This window comes from Mustela nigripes, chromosome 17 (genome assembly GCF_022355385.1).
Source record: "Mustela nigripes isolate SB6536 chromosome 17, MUSNIG.SB6536, whole genome shotgun sequence".
Lineage (NCBI taxonomy): Eukaryota > Metazoa > Chordata > Mammalia > Carnivora > Mustelidae > Mustela > Mustela nigripes.
Genome location: NC_081573.1, coordinates 16212070 through 16227255, shown reverse-complemented (window position 1 = coordinate 16227255; position 15186 = coordinate 16212070). Strand labels below are relative to the sequence as shown.

At 41.2% G+C, this 15186-nt stretch overlaps 1 protein-coding gene and 1 long non-coding RNA gene across 4 annotated transcripts in view; one reads left to right on the top strand and one right to left on the bottom strand.

The window, feature by feature from the left end:
• Positions 1 to 681: 681 nt before the first annotated feature.
• On the bottom strand, positions 682 to 6957 carry LOC132005621 (uncharacterized). Its single transcript, XR_009400855.1, has 3 exons — positions 6869 to 6957; positions 6064 to 6143; positions 682 to 2108 (listed from the first exon to the last, which is right to left on the bottom strand). It is a non-coding gene; the product is annotated as an uncharacterized LOC132005621 (long non-coding RNA).
• A 378-nt stretch (positions 6958 to 7335) lies between these two features.
• Positions 7336 to 15186, top strand: part of LOC132005599 (zinc finger protein 345-like) — a 32531-nt gene continuing 24680 nt past the window's right edge. For 2 of the 3 annotated variants that reach the window (XM_059382900.1, XM_059382898.1), the window contains exon 1: positions 7336 to 7425. The gene's annotated coding sequence lies outside the window, so the exon portion shown is untranslated. Of the gene's footprint in view, positions 7426 to 8475; positions 8529 to 15186 lie in introns of all 3 variants that reach the window. The other variant, XM_059382899.1, reaches the window with a different exon arrangement.

Sequence of the window (15186 nt, the reverse complement as noted above, 5' to 3'; positions counted from 1 at the left end):
ATTATCTGGCATCAGAGGATTACTGGTGAGAAACCCTTTGGATGTAAGGAGTGTAGAAAGGCATTTCATCATTCCTTAAGACTTTCTCAACATCAGAGAATTTATAATGGTGAGAAACTTTATGAATTCAAAGAATGTGGGAAGGTTTTTGTTTGTAGTTCATGGACTCTGAAAAACAATCTGAGGGTTTTGAAGGGGCGGGGGGTGGGAGGTCGGGGTACCAGGTGGTGGGTATTATAGAGGGCACGGATTGCATGGAGCACTGGGTGTGGTACAAAAACAATGAATACTGTTAAGCTGAAAATAAATTTAAAAAAAAATAAAAACATGGGGCACCTGGGTGGCTCAGTGGGTTAAGCCGCTGCCTTCGGCTCAGGTCATGATCTCTCGTCCCAGGATCGAGTCCCGCATCAGGCTCTCTGCTCGGCAGGGAGCCTGCTTCCTCCTCTCTCTCTCTCTGCCTACTTGTGATCTCTCTCTGTCAAATAAATAAATAAAATCTTAAAAAAAATAAATAAAAACAAACAAAAAACCAAAAACAAATTACCCATAGCAAAAGAAACCACCTGATCTTTTTTTAAGTATTTATTTAAATTCCAGCTATTTCATACAGTGAAATATTAGCTTCAGGTGTACAATTTAGTTGTTCACTGCTTACATACAACACCCAGTGCCCTCTTTAATCCCCATCACCCATTTAGCCCATCCCCCCCACCTCTCCTCTGGTAACCATCAATTAATTCACTATAGCTGAGAGTCTCTTTCTTGGTTTTCCCCTCTCCTTTTTTCCCTATGGTTGTTTGTTTTGTTTCTTAAATTCCACATATGAATGAAATCATATGGCATTTGTTTTTCTCTGACATTTCACTTAGCACACTACTCTCTAACTCCAACCACATCATTGGAAATGGCAAGGTTTCATTTTTTTTCCTGGCTGAGTACTATTCTGTCTGTGGGGACCATTTGGAAAATATCTGAGAGTAGTCTCCAGCTGACAGCCAGTTAGGAAATAGGGACTTTGGTCTCGCAACACAAGGAACTGAAATCTGCCCTCAAGAATGAGGTTGGGGGGCGCCTGGGTGGCTCTGTGGGTTAAAGCCTCTGCCTTCGGCTCAGGTCATGATCCCAGGGTCCTGGGATCAAGCCCCGAATCAGGCTCTCTGCTCAGCAGGGAGCCGCTTCCTCCTCTCTCTCTGCCTGCCTCTCTCACTACTTGTGATCTCTGTCTGTCAAATAAATAAATAAATCTTAAAAAAAAAAAAAAGAATGAGGTTGGAAGTAGATTTTTTCCAGATCCACTAAATGAGAACTCAGGCCAGCTAACACCTTGATTAAGCTAAAGGGGCCAGGTGACTGCAATGGGGTATCCCGGATTGCTGAGGAGTCAGTCCTAGACTACAGCTAAGTAGTTCAGTATTTTTTTCAATGCTTTTATAATAATTTTTGTTTTGTTTTGTTTCAGCTCTATCCTGAGAGGTGGACATTGGGCAGAAAGCCCCATACTTCACCAGAACCTGGATGGTGATGAGAAACTCGCAGAACAATCTCCCAAGGTCTGACATATAGAGGCAAATGGGAGATAGTCTTATCTCTCTCCTTTAATGGTCTCCCATTCTCTCATGTTTCGGGAGAATCATAAAACATTCTGCCAAGACTCAAATAAGCTATATTTCAAGACTTTGCCTGCATGGGTGCAGGCAAGGTGGCCAAGTTGCCATGGTGGGGCTGTTCCCTACAACTCGACCCTCTGACCTTTCAGTATCCAGCTAAGCATTCTCAGGATTGTGGGCTACCCTGTGGGCTACTCTAATTAATTTTACAGATAAGGGCTTGGACCAAATATGTTCTGTTGTCCTAAGCAACATAGTGACCACAACTACAACTTCCAGTCTGGAGTCAAGTCAGCTAAATATGTCTCAGCTGCTATCAAGATCAACCTGGGAGAGGCACATTACTTTCTAAGGTGAAAATGGGTTGCTACTTATTAATTGATCATTTGTAGCATGAAATATTAGAAATTGCCCATGTATTGCCTATATTGGCCAGCAGGAAGTCCAGGGAAATACAGTCGTCATTACCACTCATCTTTGTTTAGAATCACCAATAGTCTGAAAAACAAGAAAGCAGTTAGAATAGGTTAGAGAAAATCATATCAATGTCCAGAATGATAGCCTTGTTCTGTCATCTCAGGCAGAGGCTCTTACTTTCTGAAGTCAGTAGTTGTTGGAAGGTTTATCACTTGTTTGTCAACAGTTAAGTTGAGGAGCACCTGGGTGGCTCAGTGGGTTAAGCCTCTGCCTTCAGCTCAGGTCATGGTCTCAGGGTCCTGGGATCAAGCCCCACATCGGGCTCTGCTTAGCGGGGAGCCTGCTTCCCCCTTTCTCTCTGCCTGCTGCTCTGCCTACTTGTGATCTCTCTCTCTCTCTCTCTGTGTCAAACAAATAAATAAAATCTTTAAAAAAACAACAAAACAAGACAAAACAAAACAACAGTTAAGTTGAGATGATGGTGGCAGTTTGGGATTAACCGGCCAGATGCAAGGCATGGATAAGAGCGGAGACAGATCGCCTGTCCTTACTTCTACCCAGACCTTAAAGGATCTAAAGTGGTTTCTACCCAATAAGAGTTGTTCCTTTTCTTCTACAAGATTGCCCTTCCCCCAGCAATCCGTGCAGCAATCACTTCATTCTTTTCCCAACCTTCCCCATGTCTTACCCCATATGGCATAACTGGTCCCTGGGTTCCTCTGCAATTTCTTTCTATACCTTGGAACATACTAGAACCACTTCCACTCTCTGATGTGTATGCCATGCCAACATTACCCTAGGAGTCATAACCTCATATTTATGATCATTGTCATCAATATCCATAATTGCCAGATCCAGCAAGGACAGCCAGGAGACAAAAGAAGTACTAGGTTAAAGTTTTCCACTCCCGTTCTCCAGAGGTAAGTGTGGGAAGGAAAATGTAGAGTGAGAAGTTAATTATGTGGATTGGGTTTCTTACAGCCTGCTCCACCTTTTCCCTCCTCTTGCTCATAATTAAACATTTCACTCATTCATTCATTCATTCATTCATTCATTTTAAATTCAATTAACCAACATATAGTACATCGTTAGTTTCAGGTGTATAGTCTGTACACATCGTATTTAAATGAAAGGTACCATTTTGGGGGAATTGCCACATTTAGAGCCCAAATTGATCATCTTAAGTGTGTGCTCCATGGAGAGTGGGGGTTGGTTGTCCAATTATCTTTTCCAATTTCTCTTTTAAGAGTCCATTCAGGGCACCAGGGTGGCTCAGTTGGTTAAGCAACTGCCTTCGGCTCAGGTCATGATCCCAGAGTCCCAGGATTGAGTCCCACATTGGGCTCCCAGCTCCATGGGGGAGTCTGCTTCTCCCTCTGACCTTCTCCCCTCTCATGCTACTTCTCTCTCTCTCTCTCTGTCTCTCAAATAAATAAATAAAGTATTTTTAAAAGCTCATTCAATCTTTCAATGGCACTTGCTGCTTAGCTATGACACGGCCATGAAAGTTCCAATGAATATCCCAGGTTGCTGCCTACTGCTGCTTTTTTGTTGTTGTTGTTGTTGTAAGGTGGCACTATTGTCCGACTGGATATGTTTAGGGAATACAAGTAGATAACTATGTAACGCTGTCCAGCTAGAGCCCTTGAATAGTATGGCCACCCATTTGCTCTATGGACAGGGATGGAAGTATTGGATGCTGAAAAGGTGTCTATTATCATCAATACTCAGCAGTACCCTTGAGTGGAAGGTAGAGAGCCCATATGGTCTATTTTCCAGGACCAACCTATTTTGGTACCCCTTGTTATGTGTCCCAGAGATCTCTCTGCTACTCAACTGCATAGCTGACAGCCTGGTCATATTTGCTGGGCTTTCTTGGCCTCATGAGCTGATATCACTGTGTCTCATTTTTGGGCTCAGTCTTGAATTATAAATTCTCATGCCCTGTGTAATGGGGTATTCAGGTGGATATGGTCCTTACCTGGGTCCTTATCTGATCATCTTGTGGATTCCCTTAATGTTCATCTTTACTAGGTCCTTTACATCCACATGGTCACAAGCAGGATGTGGGACTTGTGGAATCTGCTGCCATAACTCTTCATTCCTAAAGAGGCTAAAATTTGATCATCCAGTTGTCCCACTGCCAGGCACCACACCACATTGCCAGCCCATTGGCTACTGCCCAGGGTCAGTGAAAATGTAACAAGGTGCATTTGGGGGACTATTTTCCAGGGGAAGCACAACAGTCTACAGCTCCCCCCATTAAGCAGAATTCTGCACTGTGGCAGTGATCCACTACATCCCATCTGCTTTTACCTTAGCTGATATGTGCATGAACCAGGCCCAGGAATACTCAGGAATGTTAATGTTCCAAAGCTCCTAAGAAGCCTAAGGTGCTGGTCCAGACACTGCCTCTGATATGGCTGTATCTACAGTGATGGGACTCTTGAGCAATCTGGTACGATGGGTTCAGCAAGATTCTCAAGCTTGTGTGAGGTATGGACTGCCTCCAATACCCGAACAAGCCTATCAGATGTTGTGCCTTATTTTGTTTGCTAGAGGTTTTAAGACCTACAGTTTTTCTTTAACAAGGTTAGGGCTTTTTCTTTGAGCATCAGCCCACATGGTTCCCAAGAGGCTTACTTGTGTGGTTAGCCCCAGTATCTTGTTGGGATGCTAATCTTCCAGCTCTGGTTCAGATATGGACTCATCTCATGAAAGGCAGTCTATATGCTGTCTTTAGCCCTTTCAGTCAGAATAATGCCATCAGTGAAATTGACCAGGACACCTCTGGTGATATTTCAGCCTTTTTTGAGGCCTAAGCCTATCCACTAGTGATAAATTATGGAGAATTTAGGATAGCCTGTGACAACATGATAAAATAAAGGAAGTGGAACCTGGGAAAGCAAATTGGCTCTAATCTTCAGGAGGCAATGGGATGCTGATAAGGCATTAGCAATGTGTACAATTGCAAAATAGACACCTTTGGTCTGCATTATGGATTCTGTGATTGTTATATCTAGAACTGCATGTGCCAGTATATTACTCCCACATAGAGAGGGGTAGTCCATGGTGAGGTGCCAAATAATACTGGATTTTCCCCCTGATCACTGAGGGCTATTATGTGATACAGTTTCTTTAAAAACTTCTGGCTCCATTAACTATTTGGTCATTATAGTGACCTCTGACCTCTTCTACTCCCCTGATACCCTTCCCTGGTCTCCTGTACTGCTTCACAATAACTATGTGAACATACTGGAGAGGTCTTATAGGGTCTGAGTCGTGTGTTTGTGCTACTACTATGATTCTAATTGTGGTATTTCCCTGTTGGGAACATCCCTATGATCAAGAGAATTGTTACCTGTAATTAACACCTCTATTTCCAAAGTACACTCAGCAATATTAGTTACAACCACCTGAGCTGATACTGGGCCAGAGGAACCCACCTATAAAGTTATACTGTCCAACTGGAAAAATGATTTCTAAATCCAGCTCAAGTAATTTTTCTGACCATGACCAAGGGCATTTCCTGGTATCACAGTAACTTATATTCCAAGGTCTGTAAGGGCTTAAGATGTTTGGCAAACTTGGTCACTGTCAAGTCCCCAACTTACCTGGACTAATGCATGTGGCCTTGGGTCCCTCTTCAGGATGGAGTCTAAAAATCTGCCTTTACCACTTTCCTATTCTTTTTTTTTTTCCTTTCTTTCCCTTTCCTTTCTTCTTTGCTTTTCTCTTCTCTTCTTTTTTTAAGAGAGAGAGTGTGTATGCCCATGCATGTGTGCAAGCACAAGGGGCCAGGGGCAGAGGGAGAAGGAGAGAGAGAGAATCTTAAGCAGGCTCCACACTCAGCACAGAGTCAAGAAGAACTCCAGCTCTCAACCCTGAGATCATGACCTGAGCTGATATCAAGAGCTGGAGGCTTAACCAAATGAGCCACCCAGGCACCCCTCCTATTTCTTCTTAAAGGGGTAAGGTTTGGAAAGAGAGGCAGTACTGAAGATGTTGGATCAACACCAATACATACAACACACACCTCTGCAAGGGGATCTAAATCCTCTTGGACCTTCTCTTGTTTGTCCACAGTAAATGCTAAAGCTGGTTGAGTATCTTTGCCTGTTACAGAAGATATACAAATGTATACATCAAGGGAATTCAAAACAACCACCCACCCACCAGAAAGTTTAAAAAACAAAAGGCATACAATATTAAGTGTGCTAGGATGAGGAACAATTCGAACTATAAATCAGAGCTGGTGGAATTACAGTAGGGGAACCACTTCAGAAAAGTCTGGCAATATCTACTATAGCTAAACATATGTGTAACCTATGACCCAGCAATGCCTCTCCTGGATATATATGTAACCAAGATGACACATATACACAGCAAAAGACTACAAACAAGAATGTTCATGGAGCACTATTCCTAGTAGCCCCAAGCTGAAAACAAGCCGAGACCGTCAACAATGAGAATAAATAAACTTTACCAATTAATCTCACAAACAAAATTTGGCAAAGGAAGTCAGACTCAAGGGGTAAAAGTGTACATACAATATGCTAGCATTTATGTAAAGTTCAAAATCGGCAAAACTATATTGTAAATCAGATGGAGACCTTTACAGGTGACAGGTGGGGACTTCGGGGATGCTACACGAGTACACAACTCTGGACAATCTATGAAAATGCATCCGGCTTTATTCTAATGATTTGGGCACTTTTTTGTATGTGACATTCAAAAACTACTTTAAACACTCAGCTTTTTTTTTTTTTTTTTTTAAATCGTAAAACAGGCACAGCAACACAACCACACCCAAGATCATAAATCGAAGCAAACACACTTACACCAGCACTAAAACTTCCCTCTACCTCTCTCTCCTGCCCCACTAAGTCTGGCCGCAGTTAGAGCCCAGGCATTTCTCCGCTGGTCAGAGTCGGATCTCCACCTCCGCAGATCTTCCCGGCTATGCGGCGTCATCTCCCGCAGCCAGCTCCAGGCTGGGCTGGATTCTCCGTCGCCCCGCTCCGCCCTCCGGGGCTCCTAGGCGACACTACAAGTCCCAGAAGTTCCCCGGGGCGGAAATAAACGTCCAGCTGAAAGCTAGTTGGGGTGACGGGTGCGCTGCGGCGACTGCGGGGTCGCAGCGATTTGTCTTAAGGGTGGAGGAGCACCCGGTTGCAGGCTGGCGCCCGGTGACGATTACTCGGGTCGAACGCTCTCGGGCGTCTTTCGTGTTCTGGACTACACTTTCCAGAGGCCTCCAGGGGTAACGTCACTTCCTTCTGAGGTGGTCGGCGCCGCTATGCTGGAGCGAACTGCACAGCGCCCCGGCGGAGGAAGCGCGGCCGGTGTGTTCGCTCCGGTGAGGCGGGCGGGGAGCCTGACGCCGGGGAAGCTGACGGTGAGGCGCGTCTTAGCCCGGGCGGGGACCGAGAGTGGTCGCGTGCGGATCCTCAGGCCTTCACACATTATTGTGTGAGTGTGTGACGTAATGTGCCTGTGGGACTGCACGATTATGTGTGACCTCACAAAGGCGTGGTAATAATGTCTCCAGCTGTGTGAGTGCTTGCGAAAGCTGTGAGACTGCTTTAATTATGTCGTTGACTTTTTAAGAGTCTGGCGCCTCCCAACTGTGTCTATCCGGGAGCCGAATGGGGTGGGGGGAGCAATGATAGAGAAATGGTCACCCTGAGGCCAGTTGTGGGTTTGAAGGTTTCTGGAAGCTTGTAGTTGTGGGGTCTCTGTGGCTGGCTGCGTTGTTGCAGAAACCCAGATCGGTGGCTGGAAAGGCCAATACTCCAGAGTTTTGACTGGAAAGGAGTCAAATTGCTTTTGAGGAAGGCTGACCACTCCGGAAGAAGGCCGACTCTTGTCCAAAGCCCAGTTTCAGGTTTCTGGCCCAGAGATTTTGTTTGTTTTGCTATTTATTTTGGGTCCAGAGATTTTTAAAGGGGTTTAATCACTTAAGAGAGTGCAGTGGTCCGTGACATTTCTTTTCTTTTAGAGATTTTATTTACTTATTTGACACACCGACCGAGCGAGAGAGAGCAAGCTCAAGCAGGGGGGAATGGCAGGCAGAGGAGAAGCAGGCCCCCCGCTGAGCAAGCAGCCTGATGGGGGCTCGATCCCAGGAATCTGGGATCCTGACCCGACCCGAATGAGCCACCCAGGCGCACTGGTTTGTAATGTTTCTTGATCACAAGCGGACTTGATGCCAGCTATAGAGTTAATCTTGGGTCCTTGGGGGCTGTGCAAGAAATTCTAGTTCCATGGTGCTCAGAATTTCGGTAGGTTGTGCAAGAAGGTCTGGTTATTTCGTACACAGGGGTTGCGCAAGTGTACTCCTTTTTTCTGAAAAGGAGGAAATGTCAGTCTGGGCTCAAGGAAAGGCTTTATCCCTTTTTCTTATGCTTCTTTATCCCTTACCATTTAATGGACTTGGCTTATACAGGTGATCAGAGACTAAGGGAAGAGCTGATGTTGGACAACTGAGTTTAATCCAAGGTAAATTGTTATTCTTTCATCTCTGAAGTATTTTCTGGTTTTTCACGATATGGGAATATTTGCTTGCTTTCTTTTGAAACTCCATAACAAAGATGCTTTTAGTATTTTGGTCTTTGGGCCTGGCTATTCCAAAGAATAATAATGGAATGGACCCAAAGTCTGGCCCCAAAGAGGTTATTCCACTCCATTTTGCTCCTTCTAAGATTTTGAATGATTTGAAGGAATGAAATACATCTCTCAGAGAGAAATTTGAAAGCTTTCACTTTGAGTATTTTCAATTTATTGTTTAAGAGATCATCCTCTAAGTATTTAAAAGGTTCAAAAGAGTACACAGTGAATTCTCTTTCTCAGCTGCCCCCCCCCATACCTGCCCTCACAAGCTTTTCCTTCTTAGAAGGCAACCAGTGTGCCTAGGTTCTTGAGTACTTCCAGGGGAATTCTGTACATCCATTAGTACATGAAGGACTTCATTTATCGCTGCACAGTATTACATAATTCCATAGTTTTAAGAATTAATCCTTATTAATGAACTTTCAGCTGGCTATGAATCTTTCGCTGTTATAAACAATGGTGGGATAAATATCCTTGAATATATGTCATTTAGCCTATCAATGAGTTGGTTGGTAGAATGAATGCTAGTTTCTCAGGTGTTTATGTGTACTTTAAATTTTAATAGTTTTTGCTGTGTTGTCTCTTGCATTATCCCTTTTTTAAACAATATTTTCTGATTTTATGTTTTATTTGGGGTATTTTGCTCGTTGTTGAAAAATTAAAGGAAATTGTTAATATGCTTTTATAGGGTTTTTCAAGCTATATGGTTGTTACCTGATTTTTATGTGTGGTAGAATCAATTTACTAAGCTCTGATCACCATTTTCCTTAACTCTTCATTGTAAAAAATTCAAACATGTACAAAAATAGACAAAACAGTAATGAATGTCTATGCACCACTTTGCTCAGCTTCAGTAATAACTGACTCATGACCGGTCTTGTTTAATTTGTATGTCTACCTACCTAGGATTATTTTGAAGCACATACCAGAAGCTGTATTGTTCCATCCATAAATGTGTGTATAAATGATAGTCTTTTAAAAACTTAATCAAATACCATTATTCTCCCTAAAAAAATAAGTAGTATTTCCTTAATATCAGATTTACAGTTGGAGTTTAGATTTCCCCACAAGGCAAATAACTTTGTTTTTAATTTCAAGATTTCTTTGAATCTGGGCCCAAATAAGATCCATGTGATCCATGTGTTGTGATTGGTTCATAAGTCTTTTAATAAAGTATTTTTAAAAATCTATAGTTTCTTTTTTTTTAATCTATAGTTTCTTATTCTTACTTATTTGAGAGAGAGAGAGAGAGAGAATTTGCATTTGGGTGGGGGGAGGGGCAGAGGGAGACAGAGAATCGGATCCCATGACCACCAGATCGTCACCGGAGCTGGAACCAAGCATCAGATGCCCAACCAATTGAGCCACCCAGGTGCCCTCATTCTTTTTTTTTCTTTTTTTAAGATTTTCTTTATTTGACAGGGAGAGAGCACGCAAGCTGGGGGAGCAACAGAGGGAGAGAGAGAAGCAGGCTCTCTGGTGAGTGGGGACCCTGATGTGGGGCTCCATTCCAGGACCCTGGCATCATGACCTGAGCCGAAGGCAGACACTTAACTGACTGAGCCACCCAGGCACCCCTGGGCACCCCTCATTCTTATTCTTTTTCTGTCTCTCCTTGGAACGTATTTGTTGAAGAAGCTGAGTGATTTGTCCAGAGTGATATTTCCCACAATATGTCATCATTAACATTTTTTTCTACATTTCTCTAGCTAGAGATTAGATGTAGAGGCTCGATCTGGTTCAGGTGGGTTCTCTCCATTTTCACCCCCCACCCTTTTTTGGGGCACAGTTACTACACTAATGCTAATGTATACTTCCATGAAGTGTCTGCTTGCCTCTTTTTGTGATATTTTCTATTATTATTTCATTGGATTGCTAAATAGTTATAGTCAAATTAATTATATTTTTATTATTTAACTGGAATAATTATATATAGTGAAAATTTTCTTTATGAACTGATTGGTTACCTTGAGGTACAGATTCCTTAAGGGAGGCAGGACAGATTTTTTTTTTTCTCCTAAATTACCAATTTTTTTTTTTTTAAAGATTTTATTTATTTATTTGACAGAGAGATCACAAGTAGGCAGAGAGGCAGGCAGAGAGAGAGGAAGAAGCAGGCTCCCCGCCGAGCAGAGAGCCCGATGTGGGGCTCGATCTCAGGACCCTGGGATCATGACCCGAGCCGAAGGCAGCGGCTTTAACCCACTGAGCCACCCAGGCGCCCCCTAAATTACCAATTTTTAAAATGAGGAAGTAATGAACCATAATGAAATGATGGTTTGCTAGTATTCTTTCCTGGGTACCAGTGATTGTTATTTTTTACTCTCATTAGAAAAGTGTGGATTTTTATATACTTATATGTTTTAGTCTATTGCAGTTGTTTTATTTATGTATACTTAAATTAGTATTGTGCCGTATTTACCATTTGGAGCCTATTCGGGTTGGCTCATAGGTTCTTTTGACTTGATCTTAGTCTTTGCTTTCTTGGTTTTCAGTAGATCTTCTCAGTCAGGAGTTGATAAAATTTCTGCAAAGAGTGATATAGTTAGTGTTTTAGGTTTATGGGACACACATTCTGAGTTGCAACTACTCAAGTTTGTTGTAGAGTGAAAGCAGCCATATATAATAATAAACAGAAGGATGCGGCTAAGTTCCAATAAAACTGTATTTCCAAAATCAGACAAGTGGCATACCAAATAGGAGCAGAGTTTAAAAGGTGAAATTCAATATCTGATTTAGTGAATGCTAAAAGAATTGATTTCATTTTGGGTGCCTGGATGGGTCAGTCAATTGACCAACTGCCTTGGGCTCAGGTCATGATCCTGGAGTCCTGGGACTGAGCCCTGCGTCAGGCTCTCAGCTCAGTGGGGAGTCTGCTTCTCCCTCTGACCCTCCCACCTGTTATGCTCTCACTCTTTAACTCTGTCTCTCAAATAAATAAAATCTTTTAAAAAAAGAAATGATTTCATTTTTAGAGAGTAGGTGGCAGCTGCAATTTTTAAGCAAATGCTGCCCACATACATACCTTCATAACACACACTTAATGGAAATCAAATTTCCTATAATACCCATGAAAGAGAAATGCTGTTATTTTGTTTCCAAGCAGTTGTCAGATTTCTAATAGTATTTCTAGTCAGAACCTCACCTTTAATGTGGAAAGGGCTTTTATAGACTTGATAACTTATTCAGGATAAATAGATGGATAGATGGAATTTATTGGATTACATTTGAGAGAAAAAGAAAAACAGAAGGCTCACATTAATATGTGTTATTTTATTCTTACACATTTCTACCTTCTGTTTCTGAACTCATTGGCTGAATAATGCCCCAAATAGGACTTTTCCCATGGCAGGGATCCAGAGTACTTGAATTGAATTATGAAATTATTTAATTAATTTAATTTAATTAAATTTAATTAATTTAATTAAATTTAATTTATTGAATTAAATTTAATTGAAATAAGATGTAAAGAAAGCCAAAAATCAAGCATTATTACCATGTTCTAGGTTCTTATTCATTTCCTGATTCAGGCCTCCTTCATATTAATGGAAACAGCATTTCAAGACTATATTCTAGGTACTAGGACTTTCATCGCTACTGGGTTGATCATTGTTTCTGTGACTTTACAAAGCTAGTATATATGTATCTTTTAAAAGATTAAAAAATAAATGTCACAACCCCAAAGAGCTTAGAGATATGAGTTCATGTAATGTGTTCTGGATAGGATCATGGAACAGAAAATGACAGTTCTTAATTTACATAATTTGGAAGAAATATTACGATTCTTTATTCCACACTTTATGAAGAACACTCAAAATAATAATATTCAGTGATTTGACTACTGAAAACAGTCTTCTGTTTTTGTTTGTTTTCTTTGTTTATTATATTATCTTCTCGTTCTTTAGGGTATATTCCACTGGGGATATGGAATCAAATTACTATATGCTAGAGTCATTTGGAATGGTTCCTCGTGAGATGTTATGTCACAAGTTGGAATCACAGATTTGCTTGTTTTACTTTTAATTTTTAGAGATCGCTCTTTTAAAATTTAATTTTTCCTATAATTATATAAAGTAAATATGTGGCCCCAAAGTCAAATCTGCACCTCAAGGTTTAATTTTATCTCTTCCTTCACAGTTTATACTTTCTACCTATAAGTAGTCACTTTTTCTATCTTATGTTTATTCTGTCTTTTAAAATCTACTGTAAGAAAGCACATTAGTGTGCTTTAGATGTGTTTATGTACACCATAAGCAACAAAATGAAAAGTAGATAAAAGGACTTCGTCAAAATTAAAAATTTTGGTGCTTCAAACAGCACTTGTCAAGAAGGTCAAAGACAACCCACATATATTATGGGACTGAATTCTTGCAAATCATTTTTCTGATGAGGGACTTGTGCCCAGCATATATAAAGATATATTACAACCTAATAATAAAAAGTTAAGTGACTCAATTAAAAATGGCCTAAGTATCTGAATAACATTTCTCCAAAGAAGATAGATAAATTGCTATTAAGCATATGACAAGATTATCAGCATCTTTAGGGATCAGGAAAATACAAATCAAAACCACAGTGCACTATCACTCATATGACTAAAATGGCTACAATAGAAAAGACATTGTAACAAATGTTAAGAAGGATATGAAGAGAGGTGCCTGGGTGGCTCAGTCATTAGGCATCTGCCTTTGGCTCTGTTGGTGATCCCAGGGTCCTGGGATCGAGTCCCACGTCAGGCTCCCTGCTCAGTGGGAAGCCTGCTTTCCTCTCTTCCACTCCCCTGGTTGTGTTCCCTCTCTCACTGTCTCTCTGCATCAAATAAATAAATAATATCTTAAAAACAAACAAACAAAACAAAGTGAAGAATGTGAAGAGGGACCCCTAGGTGGCATAGTGGACTCTTGTTCAGGTCATGATCTCAGGGTGGGGAGATCAAGCCCTGCGTTGGCTCCGCCTTGAGCATGGAGCCTCTACCCCCTATTCCAACTCCCGCTTACATGCATGTGTTCTCTCTCTTAAAAGGAAAAAAAAAGGTCAAGAAATTATAGAACCTTCATACAGAACTGGTGAGAATATAAAATATAAAGAGAATATAAATATAAAGAGAATATGATATGGTGTGGCTGCTTTGGAAAATAGTCTGGAGGAATGATGACTAATGGTTGCAGGCTTTCTTCTGGGATAATGAAAATGTTCTAAAACTGATTGTGGTAGTGGAGTCTGTGAATATACTAAAAACCATTGGCTTGTACACTTAAAAATGTGAATTCTATGGTAAGTGAATTAAATCTCAACAAACTTTTTTTTTTACTATTTTATTTTATTAAAAAAAATTTTCTTTATTTTCAGCATAACATTATTCATTGTTTTTTCACCATACCCAGTGCTCCATGCAATCTGTGCCCTCTCTAATACCCACCACCTGGTTCCCCAATCTCCCACCCCCCACAGCTTCAAACCCCTCAGATTGTTTTTCAGAGTCCATAGTCTCTCATGGTTCACCTCCCCTTCCAATTTCCCTCAACTCCCTTCTCCTCTTTAACTCCCCTTGTCCTCCATGATATTTGTTATGCTCCACAAATAAGTGAAGCCATATGATAATTGACTCTCTCTGCTTGACTTATTTCACTCAGCATAATCTCTTCCAGTCCCATCCATGTTGCTACAAAAGTTGGGTATTCATCCTTTCTGATGGAGGCATAATACTCCATAGTGTATATGGACCACATCTTCCTTATCTATTCGTCCGTTGAAGGGCATCTTGGTTCTTTCCACAGTTTGGCGACCGTGGACGTTGCTGCTATAAACATTGGGGTACAGATGGTCCTTCTTTTCACTACATCTGTATCTTTGGGGTAAATATCCAGTAGTGTAATTGCAGGGTCATAGGGAAGCTCTATTTTTAATTTATTGAGGAAGCTAAACAACCTAGATGAAATGGATGCATTCCTGGAAAAATATAAACTCCCACAATTGAATCAGGAAGAAATCGACAATCTGAATAGACCGATATCTAGTAACGAGATTGAAGCAGATCAAAAACCTCCCAAAAAACAAGAGCCCAGGATCTGATGGATCCCCTGGGGAATTCTACCAAACTTTCAAAGAAGAAATAACACCTATTCTCCTGAAGCTGTTTCAAAAAATTGAAGCAGAAGGAAAACTTCCAGACTCTTTCTATGAAGCCAGCATTACCCTGATCCCCAAACCAGGCAAAGACCCTATCAAAATGGAGAATTTCAGACCAATATCACTGATGAATATGGATGCTAAGATTCTCAACAAGATCCTAGCAAACAGGATCCAACAGCACATTAAAAAGATTATCCACCATGACCAGGTGGGATTCATTCCGGGCTACCAGGATGGTTCAACATTCACAAATCAATCAGTGTGATAGAACAAATTAATATGAGAAGAGAGAAGAACCACATGGTCCTCTCAATTGATGCAGAAAAAGCATTTGACAAAATCCAGCATCCATTCCTGATTAAAACGCTTCAAAGTATAGGGATAGAGGGAACATTCCTGAACTTCATCGAATCTA